Source organism: Trachurus japonicus, chromosome 3 (assembly GCF_045865225.1).
Source record: "Trachurus japonicus isolate A0001 chromosome 3, Traja_1.0".
NCBI classification, from domain to species: domain Eukaryota; kingdom Metazoa; phylum Chordata; class Actinopteri; order Carangiformes; family Carangidae; genus Trachurus; species Trachurus japonicus.
Window position 1 is genome coordinate 34175890 of NC_140909.1, and position 12079 is coordinate 34187968.

Below are 12079 nucleotides of genomic sequence, written 5' to 3' on the forward strand. Positions count from 1 at the left end.
GAATTAGAAGTGAACCAACTGCTCTGTGATCTGGTCTTCTAAGATCAGAAAATTTTACAAGCCTGTATGAAATGTTCGACATTATGCTACTCTTTGAAATACCATTAAAAAATGAGACCAGAAGGAGCATAGCAGTTTAGGTTCAGTACTATTTTCTCTCTGTAGGTTATTACTGCTTAACATTTGATTACATTTAAAAAAAAAAAAAAAATGTTACACACATACAGTACTGTCTCAGTGACTTGAGTTTGTGTTTTTGTGTATTTCTGTCAACATGTGTTTTTGTCACTAACCTAGAGATGTGATTAGTCAACTAAATTGTTTGAAAATGATGTTGCGGGGCGGTGCGTGGCGCAGTGGTTAAGGCGGCCGCCCCATGTAGAGGCTACAGTCCTCAACGCAGGCGTCCCCGGTTCGAATCCCGCGTCAGGCAGACCTTTCCTGCATGTCATTCCCCCTCTCTCTGCCTCCCCCTTTCCTGTCTATCTCACTGTGTGCTGTCAAATAAAGGCAAAAACAGCCCAAAAATATACTTTAAAAAAATGATGTTGCATAATATTAGACATTTTGTCTAAGAACAAATGTCATTGTGTTTAATCAGCATATAATGTTTTATGTTACTAAATGACACTAGTAGTCCATAAGCTTATAGGCTACAACAACACAAGAGAGAAAAGGGAAAAAGATCTGTCTGGCACAGCTCCACCCTTCCGGGGATTTTCTGCACTGAAATCGAACATACTGTACCCAGAAGGCGTGACTGACTGGCAGTTCTCTTTCAGTATCGGACAAATACTTTTCTCTGTTTTAAGTTGTCTCGGTACAACACACAGCAAAAGGAGCTGCAGTCAAAGTGTCTCACACTGTAAACGCTGATCAACAGAGGTGAGCATGTCTTTTCCCGTTTTATTCTGGTGATCCGAGATGACATACAATACTGTAGGCGACTCGTTGTCTGAACTGACAAGTTCACTACTGACAGGAGACGCACGAGAAACCTTATAATAACATGTTGATAGTTGATACTGTTACACTAGATTATGGGTCATTTAAATGTGTTTACACAAGAATTTCTGTTCCCTGTTAGAATCAGACACTGATACAAAATGCAGTTTTTATTTCCCCATGTTGCCCTCGAGCAAACAGCTGATTGGATAAATAAAAAAAGAAGATCTACTCTGACTGCGCAGACGCGGACGTAGAGCAGTGGTGATCTACGAATTGTTCACATAAGAATATTCCTCATTTCTGTCCTCATATACGACTATGTTTATAAAATAGCCCATTTTCGTTGATATTCATCATAATAAATAGATTAATATTACGTTTATTTCTTACTGCTGAGCATGCACCTATAATTATAACTTCCCTAAACCATTCAACCTATAGAAAGCTCTTACACATGTCCTTGTTCCTTGTTGCATAGGTACAATGAGCTGCCGCTGTGGTTTACTAACTGCCCAGAAGGAACCAGGTACAGATCTCTTTTTTTAGATGGCTTTACAGTACATATCACACAACAGTTTTCATTCTGTCTTAATGTCTATGTGCTCATCATTGTTTTTCCGTCCATGTCTCTGTCAGTTCCTCTGAAGAGCATCGAGGTGGAGCTGGAGGTGAGGGACCATGTGGCTACAGTGGTCTCCACCCTGAACTACGAGAACAAGGAGGACAAACCAATAGAGGCTGTTTTTGTCTTCCCTCTGCCTGGAGATGCTGCTGTCTGTCATTTCAGTGCTAAGATTGGACAGACAGAGGTTGTAGCTGAGGTGAAGGAGAAGCAGCAGGTGAGCTGGACACTGGAGGTTTATCTCACTGTTAAAGATCCTAAAGAGACAGTAAACACTGATGTGAGTGTTGTTGACGTGTGTCCTCTGTGCTCCAGGCTCGTGAGGAGTACGATGAGCTCTGGTCAGCAGGCCTTCATGTTGGAGGAGAGTGAGCAGAGTCCAGATATGTTCACTCTGAGTGTGGGCAGTCTGCCTCCAGGAGAGAGCGCCTCCATCAGGCTGGAGTACGTCACTGAGCTGGCTGTGCAGGCTGATGACGGGCTGAGGTTTTGTCTGCCTGCTGTGCTCAACCCTCGCTACCAACCTCAGGGTAGGAAATCCAGACAACACAGTGCACGTCAAGATGGTTTCGTGTTTTTGGTAGCTTCATGTACAAAGTGTACCATTTGCCCACTGCTCAAAGTTCTCAAACTCAAAGACCAGAGAGAAACACACCAGCAGAACACCTGCTAGTTGCTGTGCTGCATTATTATTTTAGTGAGTGTCAAGTATCAGCAGTATGAAGTACCAAGTGGCCAGTCAATTCACTGGTTGAAGTGAAAAACTAGTGTGACCTGTCAGGTGTTTGAAGCTACGTATGTTGAAGTCAGAATAGGTTAGAGGATCCTCTTCAGATGACTCAGTTACACTTTCACTCTTTAAAGTATATATTTTTTTGGCTTTTCATGCCTTTATTAGATAGGACAGTTGAGAGTGTGACAGGAAATGGGAGGCAGAGAGGGGGAATGACATGCAGGATAGAGCCACCCGACACGGGATTCGAACCGGGGCCGCCTGCAGTGAGGACTAATAACCTCAACACATGGGGCGGGTGCTCTACCAACTGAGCTAAACACCGCCCCAATTACACTTTCACTCTTAACTACTTTTAGAAAAAAAAACAGATGCAGAGAGAGTTGAAGCAATTTTTAAGATTTTAGTGCAAAATGCCGGCAGATACAACAAAACATGAACACAGACACTCTGAGAATGGAGACACTACTGTACTGTATATTAACCTTGTACGTTTGTATGTGAAACCACATGAATTCTTATTAACTGGAAGTAAAACTGTGTCGAGTGGGAGTGCAGCTAGAGGTGAGGCTGTGGCCACAAGATTTCACGTATCAGTCACTGATAGAAGTCACAAGAACAACCTATCATAACCCACATGACCACAGCTTTCCATAGAGAGAGTTTTACTGATGTACCTTGTGGCACTGGCCCTGCAAAAGTTGTTTTAAGGAAATTAAATGCACATGTGGGCAATGTCAACTTTTGAAAAAGGACAAACAACTGAACGTTTAATATTTTTGCCTTGCTACTTGCGTAGATGCTCCAGAGATGTCAGTCCAGACAGAAGCATCTCGGTTATTAGGTGAATTTCTTCATAGGTGTGGTTTAGGTTAGATGCTTAATGTGGCTTTAATTGGAGTCATGGAAACATGGAGTTACAACCAACTTTGAGTCTTGCCCTTCACCACTCAGAGTTGTACAGTCCTGCTTAGTCTTATTGAGGTTCATATAAAACTGAAAACTGAGCTGAGCTTTAAGGAAACATCACTGATTTATTTATGTTCAGTCACTTGTCATGAGTTCAGAGAGATTCTCTGAGCAAGAGACTGAGATGAGTTTCTTCTGTGAGGTGGCTGTGTTCACCTCTAGTGTAGTGTACAGTCATCAGAGTGTAAACCCAGAACATGTTAGAAGGACTATACACCCATCAGGCCTGGGAAGCTGAGGAGCTGAGGAGAGCAGCCAGTTAGGAGGGTGTCTGGCTGTGATGTTTGTCTCAGCTGGAGCGTTTAGGTTGAAGGATCTTCTGTGGTCGGCCAGAACTTCTGCTGGATGAACAGCTCTCGGTCTCTAATGTCTCTTTAATTATGTTACTCTTAACTTGTCTCCTACTCCCAGGTAGTGAAGGAGCCAGTGTCCAGGTGACTTCTGTCCCAGCCTCTCTGGTTCCCTACAGTCTGTCTTTTTCTGCCCGAGTGTCCTCTCCTCGTCCAGTCTCTAAAGTAGAGTCCAACTGTTCCCTGGACCCGGTCCAGTACCTCAACACAGAACAGACCCAGGCCACGGTAGGTAGACTGTTCCTCAACATTAGGAAGACATTTCATAACTTTAATGATGTTTATGAGTGTGTTTTTGTGAACTCCAGGTGAAGTTGGCTGCTGGACACAAGTTTGACAGAGATGTTGAACTTCTGATTTATTACAAAGACGCCCACCAGCCCTCTGCTGTGGTGGAGGCAGGACAGGCCTCTGCCCAGTCTGGTGAGAGAAAACTACTCAAGATAGAAAAAAAGGTCATCATTTTACAACTAAGTAACATTTTTGGAATAAACATTGTGTTTCAGGCACTCTGATGGGTGATCCAGTCGTGATGCTGAGTCTGTACCCTGAGTTCCCTCAGTCTGTGATGTCTTCACTGGCCCAATGTGGAGAGTTTGTGTTCTTGATGGATCGATCTGGGAGCATGGGCTCACCTTTGAACCGCAGCATGGGACATCAGTTTCGTATTGCCAGTGCCAGGGTATTCAACAAGTGTTGACTCAATTATAAAATCATTGATAGTTTCCCTCTTCAACAGTAAACTTCACTATTGATCCTCTCCTATCTTCAGGATACTCTACTGCTGCTGTTGAAGAGCTTACCAATGGGCTGCTATTTCAACATCTACAGTTTTGGGTCGAGGTTCGAACACATCTTCCCGTAAGTCACTCTCTCATGTCACTTAGTGAAGTGTCCTCTTGTGATTAGTGCCTGTACATTTGTTACTGCTTTGTGCATGTGTTCATTCTTCCCGTGAGTCACTCTCTCATATTTTTTATGTGATTTTTGATGATGTATTGTGTCTCTCAATAATCAATTCTTGGACCAATTTTGTTTGTCATCTCCATGCTCCTCCCTGGGTAGGTCGTCTGCAGGTTTCCATTTTATTTTAATTTTTATTCAGACAATTCTCAATTTTATCTCCCCATAAAGCAGACTGTCGCCGACTTGAGTCGAGTTCTCTACAAAACTGTTTTGATGACACCAAAACTGGATCTCAATCAACTTCCTACAACTGAACTCTCTCAAAAGCTGAACAAACACTGCCACTTGCTGGTCACAATAGTTTAAACCTGTTGCAAGAAACCTTGGTTTTCTGTTTGCAGTAGGCTCATAGCTACTAAAAGTATCCCAGTTTGATATCAGGGTGAAAACAGAAGAGGATGGTGCCTTGTTGTTGTATTTTTTCTTAATTGTAAAAAACTTTGTAACAGATTTTAGGAAAAAATGTTTTAAAATAAGCATTAATATTATTAATACTATTACATTCATTTGTATGATGGCAGTAAGAGTGTGGAGTACAGCCAGAGCTCCATGGAAGAGGCTGTGAAGAAGGTTGAGACGATGGAGGCTAATCTGGGAGGAACAGAGATCCTGAAGCCGCTCCAACATATTTACAGCCAGCGCTGCATTCCCAGTCAACCCAGACAAGTAAAACACACACACAGTTAACATGTTCAACATTTTGTGTTTAATATGTGTGTGTGCCCTACTGTAAATGTCACTTGTCCTTAATAACACAATAACAGTTCAGTTTCAGTGCAGATCTTTCTATTTCTTTATTTGACAAGCACTTTACAAAAGTTTTCATTGTTCTTTTCACATCAAAACCAGTTGTGTTACTTGATACTGTAGGAGCAGCTCATGCTTAGTATTTCTTGTTTACTCAGAGTTGTACAAGAACAATCTTGAAGGAACCAGTTTGTTTGAAGCTCATACTTACCCCACCTTTGTTGTCCCTGAAACAAAAATCCAACATGGATATATGACCTAAACCCATGTGTAAACGCTTCTCTCCAGCTCTTTGTCTTCACTGACGGAGAAGTAGGCAACACCAAAGAAGTGATAGATCTGGTGAAGAAGAATTCAGGTTCTCACAGGTGAAACAAAAACACACACCCACAGTTTGACCCATGTTGTAGTGTTGTGTGTCTAAAAAACAAAACTGTATTTCAGGTGTTTCTCTTTTGGGATCGGGGAAGGAACCAGCTCTGCTCTCATCAATGGGATTGCCAAGGAAGGAGGAGGTCACGCCCAGTTCATCACAGGAAAGGACAGGATGCAACCTAAAGTAAGGACATTTTTTAGTAATGCAAATGCAACATCACATTTATATTTACACAAATATTATGAGTTGAGTAAGTCAAAGCTCAGAAGAAACTGTTTTTTCCACCAGGTGATGCAGTCGCTGCGGTTTGCCCTGCAGCCAGCTGTGCAGGACATCTCAGTCACATGGGATTTACCAAAAGGAGTGTCTGTCACTGTTCTCTCTCCACCAATCACAACACTTTTCCAGGGTCAAAGGTCACTGGTTTATGCCCAGCTCACTGGACAGGTAGGAGCAGCACCAACTCACAGTGAAATACCTCTCTGCTCTGATTTTTATCAGCATTCAGCTTTATTACCGTAATGATTTGAAGCCTTGAAAAAGACCCAAACTCAATGAGACTGCCTGTTGAAATGAAGGATTTACTAATAATCATGTGATTCCCTTTAGACTGTCAATAGCTTAAAATAATTAATGACGATTAATCACCTGAGTGTCCATTCTTAGTTATGATTAATTGTAAATTAATCACATTTTTAATTTGTTCAAAATTCACCTTAAAGGGATATTTGGTACCATAGGTGCTCAATGATGGACAAATGTATAAAAGTAATTTTATTATACAAAAAATAAATTACAAATATTGTACAGAATCCCTCAAAACCCTCTGCATTTGGGATAATAAATATTGTCAAGTAATAATGACAACCTTGTCCGGGTATGGTTTAGCTTAGCTAGCCTCCACTAATGGATTAATTTCATGTAGCGTCAGAGACCAATGCAACAAAACATGCGTTGATTGTGTGTCCAAAAAAATGAATCACTGCATTTTACACCCCCTGCAATTCAGCAATTAACCTGGTTTCTAACAGTGTAAAACTTTTCTCAGAGTCCAGAGGCTTCACAAGGTTCAGTGACGGTGAAGTACAGTCTGGCAGGTCATCGCTCTGAGAACCAGCTCTACCTCAGTCTCAAACCTGAAGAGGACACGGGGTAAAATTCATTTAAAACCATCAGTTGCTGTTTTGTATTAGGTTGTGACCTTACAATATTGGATTTTAATTATTTAAATAAAATCAAATGCAGTATTTAACAAAATAATTTTGTGCTGAGAAATTAAGTCTGCTCAGTGACTGATACACACATACTGTACAATTACATATATTTTTCTATTGTATTGTAAGACTCATTGATTTTCACTGTCACCTCACAGTAAAAGATCAAAATACAGCATAAATGACATCTACATCTCTAATATCTGAATTGTTATCTAACGGTTAAGACAACATTTGACCTGTGTTGACTCCTCTGTCATGTCTGCAGATTAACAGTCCACAGGTTGGGTGCTCGGACTCTGATTCGCTCCCTGGAGATGGAGGAGAGAGAGCACAGAGGAAGGCAAGATGGAGGAGTGAAGGAGAAGCTGGTGAAGCTCAGTGTCCAATCAGGAGTGAGCAGCTCCTACACTGCCTTCATTGCTGTGAACAAAGGCAGCGGCGAGCCACTTCAAGGACCTCTGGTGCGCAGAAATGTTCCAACACCAAGTAGGTGGCATTTTCAGTAGCAGATAAAAATTAATACTGTTCTCATTCAGTAATAATAATATAATATCTTGTAACCAAACATTTGCTTTTTTTCCCCTTTTCTTTCTTGAAGTCATGTGCCTACCTATGACATTATGTGCAACCGGAGCAAACGCTAGTAAGTACAAAGCTGAATGGGGGTGGAACTCATCTCATCTGTGTATTTTTATAAATGACTCTGTGTCTGAATTGCTCTTTTTTTGTTATTTAATGTGAAATAGTGGATGTACAGTAGGAGTTGTTTTAGCTCTGGTATTTATGTTAGTCACAGACAACATCTGGTTCTGCCTGGAGCAGCAAGTCAGGATGTGTCAGCTTTTTTTAATATTAATTAAACTCCTGTACATTTCAGGAGCTACATGCAACAACTTGCAAATCACTGTGATAAGTTCAGGAGCCAGTAATTTAGTTGATATAGTTTAATGTTTGTTTTTGTTTTTGTACTATAGCATTGCTCTTTTTGTCCAAGACAAGTTTCTCTTAGAAACTTAAATTTACAACTACTTACTACAATTATTTCACATAATGTCCTCAACTCTCTGTCTTATTCCATTTTAAAGATGACTCAGGTTTCCCTGCTCGTACCAAAATAAAGTTCAAATGTGAGAGATTTCCATAAGTATAGTAAACTAATATCATTTGGGACAAATTAATAAATACCATGTGGCAGAATGTGTCACTTTTTGTAGCTTTAATGTGAAATAATCTACAGGAGCTGAGTTAAAAGTTACCCTGATATTGTAGTAAATGGGCAAAAAATAAAACACGTAGAACAATTTAAATACCTGGGGGTAACGTTAGATCCAACACTTAGTTTTAAAGGGCATGTCAAAAAGCTGAGTAACACGTTGAAATATAATTTAGCTAATTTCAGATACATAAGAAATTCTCTCACCCTTGAGGCATCAAGTACATATTTAAATGCAATGATTAAGCCCCAGTTTTTGTACTGTGTTACATCCTGGTCTCAGGCATGTAAAACAGTTACAAAACCACTAGAGTTATTGTACAAAAGTAGTCTTAAGATCCATGCCAAAAAAAAACACATTTGGCAGCTCTTCTTTTTCCTGTGTGGCCATGAGTCAGTGGAATGTCCTTCCCACACAACTTATTCTATGTACAAATCCTCACACATTCTCATGCTTGTCAAAGCGCTGGTTACTAAGTAAGCAAGTTTGCACACATGGTTGAGTATTATGTGAGTGTGTGTATGTGTCTGGCTATGAGTGTGGTTATTAGAGGAGGATGATTGTAATCTGTGTATTGTATGTGTATGTGTTTGAATGTGTGATGAGAGTGAGAGAGAGTGTATGTGCTGTTAGTTCCTATTGTGCACTTTATGATTTGGCGCTCCTGTTTCCCTGCTTTTATTTGTGCATTCTGTCCATTTTTTAAATATTATGGTTATGTCCTATTTCAATTAATCTTAATATTGTATCTGTTCCCACTTTACCTGCCCAGGGACTACAGGCGGAAATTAGCAATTGTTGCTATAACCTGGCTCAAAGCATCTGAGATTAATGATTATCAAGATTAATGTTTTTCGTGCATTGTCCCTGATTTAAATAAATAAATTCATTCATTCATTCATTCATTCAAGTCTGTAACGCTCTACCCAGTAAGTAAAGCTGAATAGATGTGGGATATTAAAACAGTATATTTCTGTGGCTGATTTCCTCTTAAAGATCCTTTCAGCTAATTGAAATGATTTTTCACTCATTGAACTAAAATTGCTTTCTGTCAATCACTAGTCTATGCGATGAAGCGCAGGAAGTATCGGGCCCGTAAGTATGAAGCTGAACGTGAGTGAAACACACATCTTTGTATTACTGTAACGTAAATTCAGTGAACACTGAGTAAAAGAAACAAATCACATCTCTTTTGTTGGTTTCTGCAGCTTTCATGTGAATACTAGAAGTAATTTTAGCTCTTGTATACTTTATTGACACTGGCAACATGTGTAGCTGCTCACTGCAATAAGTGAGGAAGGTTGAGTTATTATTATTTAGTTAATGTTTGTTGTATTACTTACAGCACAGAAAACTGATGTTACTACTGAACAAATGACTTTTCCTGTGATACGATGTCACTTTTTTCTTGAAACATGACTGTAGAAATTGTGAGTTTTTGTAAAAACCTCACAAGTCTGTTGTGTTGTTGTAGCTTTTTTGTTGAACCCTTTTTTTTTCATCTTAACAGGTGCTTCACTGGACTGTGATCCTGGACCCCGTATGGCCAGTAAGTACAAAGCTGGGAAGAAGTGGAACATACTTGTGTATTATTGGATGTAAATGTGAAACAAAATACATTTCTATGGAGGATTATTCTCTTTTTGTAGCTTTAATGTGAAATACTTTATAGGAGCTGCATTGGCTCTCTCTTATGCATATACAGGTTAGAAAGACTGAGCTTCTGGAAATATAATTTTATCATTTGTGCATTTTAAGAGTCACTTGTCCGTCATTTGATCGACTTAACAACTTGTACATTTAAAAAAAACCTGAATCAAAGCTCTCAGTGACTTTATTAGTATGTGTGTAAATCTTTGCACTTGCTTTTATCTTATCTTATCCAATATTTGTGTCAAATTGGCCCAGACCAGAGATACAACCTCACTATTAAAATGGGAATAATTTCATCACTTTTATATCCATTTTTCCTCAGCTGAAGAGACCGAAGGCACCGCTCCCAAACAGCCTGTCAGAGACCCTGTGCTGCAGCTGGTTTCCCTCCAGATGGCGTCCGGCTGCTGGCTGCTGGGTCCAGGTCTGGCTGCTGCACTGGGAAAGACCAGTGAGGAGCTGGACAAGGCAAAACCTGCATCGGTGGGTTACTGTAACCTTTAATGACACACATCTACAATGGGACTTGTTTTGGTATTAAACAGTGACATCAGGCTACTTTTCCCTCTGAGATACTTTATATACTTTGCTCTCTTTGATTTCCTGTCACCTTCTCTGTCTCATGTGATTTTATTGGATTGAACCAGGTGAACCAGGAAGTGTGGGCCACCACTCTGGCTCTGATCTGGCTTCATGCTTTCAAGTTGGATGCTAAGGAGGAGTGGGAGCTCCTGGCTATGAAGGCTGCATCATGGCTCCGTGCTCAGAACGGTAATAAACATGATAATGAGTAGTTATAACAGTGTGTGCTGGTTAAAATCAGCTGTTTGACTTATTTTATCATTAATTTGTAAATCTTTGTTTCAGCACCGTGTGTGGCAGAGTGTGTGGAAGCTGGAAATGCACTGTTGGGTTGCAAGGTGCAGAGAGACGTCCTGGGGCTCTGAGGTTTTCATTAACCTGGCTGCTTTTTAACCTTGCTTGGATATTGACCTCTACTCTATATCAGTTCAATAATGAATTCAACTTTTTAAAATAGCACTTAATACTTCCCTGAATCAAATTATGTTTTCTGTCAATTTTTGTCAAAGAAAAGTAAAAATAAAACTTTGAACAAAACAAATGTTAATGTTTGTATATTACTGTAGAAGTGAACCACCTGCTCTGTTAATTGTGCTGTTAGTAAATAATTAGATTCACTGTGATCGGGTCTCCAAAGATCAGAAAGTCTCACTAGCTTGTATGCAATTTTCAAAATATAATATTACAGGCTAAAGATCTGTCTTTGACACAGTAGATATTTCTTGACTTTGAAATAAAGGAATGATTATAATCCTCCCCAGCAATGCCAATATAGCCTACCATTTAAAAAATGAGACCAGAAGGAGCATAACAGTTTAAAGTGGGTTCAGAACTATTTCTTGTGTCTAGGTTATTACTGCTTTGATAAAAAAAAAAGAAAAAGTTAGACACATGACTTGAGTTTGTTTTTTCTGTATATCTCTGACATGACGTGTTAATATCAAAAATCTAGAGATGCGATTAGTCTTAGTCAATTAAATTATTGAAAATTTAAAATAATGTTGCATAGTAGCTATTAGACATTTTGTCTAAAAACAAATTTCACTGTGTATTTTTTTTATGTTACAAAATGACACAGTACAAGTACATCAGAAATAGGGTAAACGGAGCAAGTAACCTTTCTGGCATTTCGTGCCACTTTAAGCTCCACCCTTCCGTGGGTCTTGTGCACGGAAATTGAACATAGCCAGGAGGAGTGACTGGCAGTTGTCTTTCAGTTTTTATCAAACAAGTTTGGTATCAAGTCGTGTCGATACAACGGCAACAGGAGCTGCAGTCAAAGGTGAGCCTGTTTCTTCTGTGCTTTTATTGTGGTGATCCGAGATGACGCACTCGGTGTCAGAGGAGAAACTTTTGCAGTAACATGTTGATACTGTTATACTGGATTATGGAAGAATATTAGGGCCACTGGTCCGACCTCCTATTAGTTCGACCTCCCATTGGTTCGAACTCCCATTGGTCCGACAATTGGAGTAATGAGAGTTCGAACTAATGGGAGGTCCTCATTAGTTCGAACTGGACTAGTTATTAGTCCAACTCTCCATTCTTACCGTTCACTATGCATTTATATAATTATTCATATAGGCTCCACCTGTCAACAAGACACACGTGGAAGAAGACGTGCAGTTTATTGTGTTTCACCAACGAGGAGCTGTCATTACGCACGACTTTTACGCACTGCTGCGCGCTCATTAGTGTCCAT

General features: G+C 39.9%; 1 protein-coding gene and 1 pseudogene across 2 annotated transcripts in view; both read left to right on the forward strand.

Moving 5' to 3' along the window:
• LOC146990267 (uncharacterized) overlaps window positions 1–12079 on the forward strand; it is a 206463-nt gene that overhangs the window by 52543 nt on the left and 141841 nt on the right. The gene's annotated exons all lie outside the window — the stretch shown is intronic.
• On the forward strand, window positions 779–10769 carry LOC146990269 (von Willebrand factor A domain-containing protein 5A-like; annotated as a pseudogene). Its single transcript, XR_015035612.1, has 18 exons — window positions 779–885; window positions 1427–1474; window positions 1585–1787; window positions 1886–2100; window positions 3684–3850; window positions 3931–4045; window positions 4129–4304; window positions 4395–4483; window positions 5110–5254; window positions 5624–5703; window positions 5780–5894; window positions 6000–6158; window positions 6760–6863; window positions 7194–7430; window positions 7675–7679; window positions 10118–10278; window positions 10443–10566; window positions 10663–10769. The product of XR_015035612.1 is annotated as a von Willebrand factor A domain-containing protein 5A-like (transcript).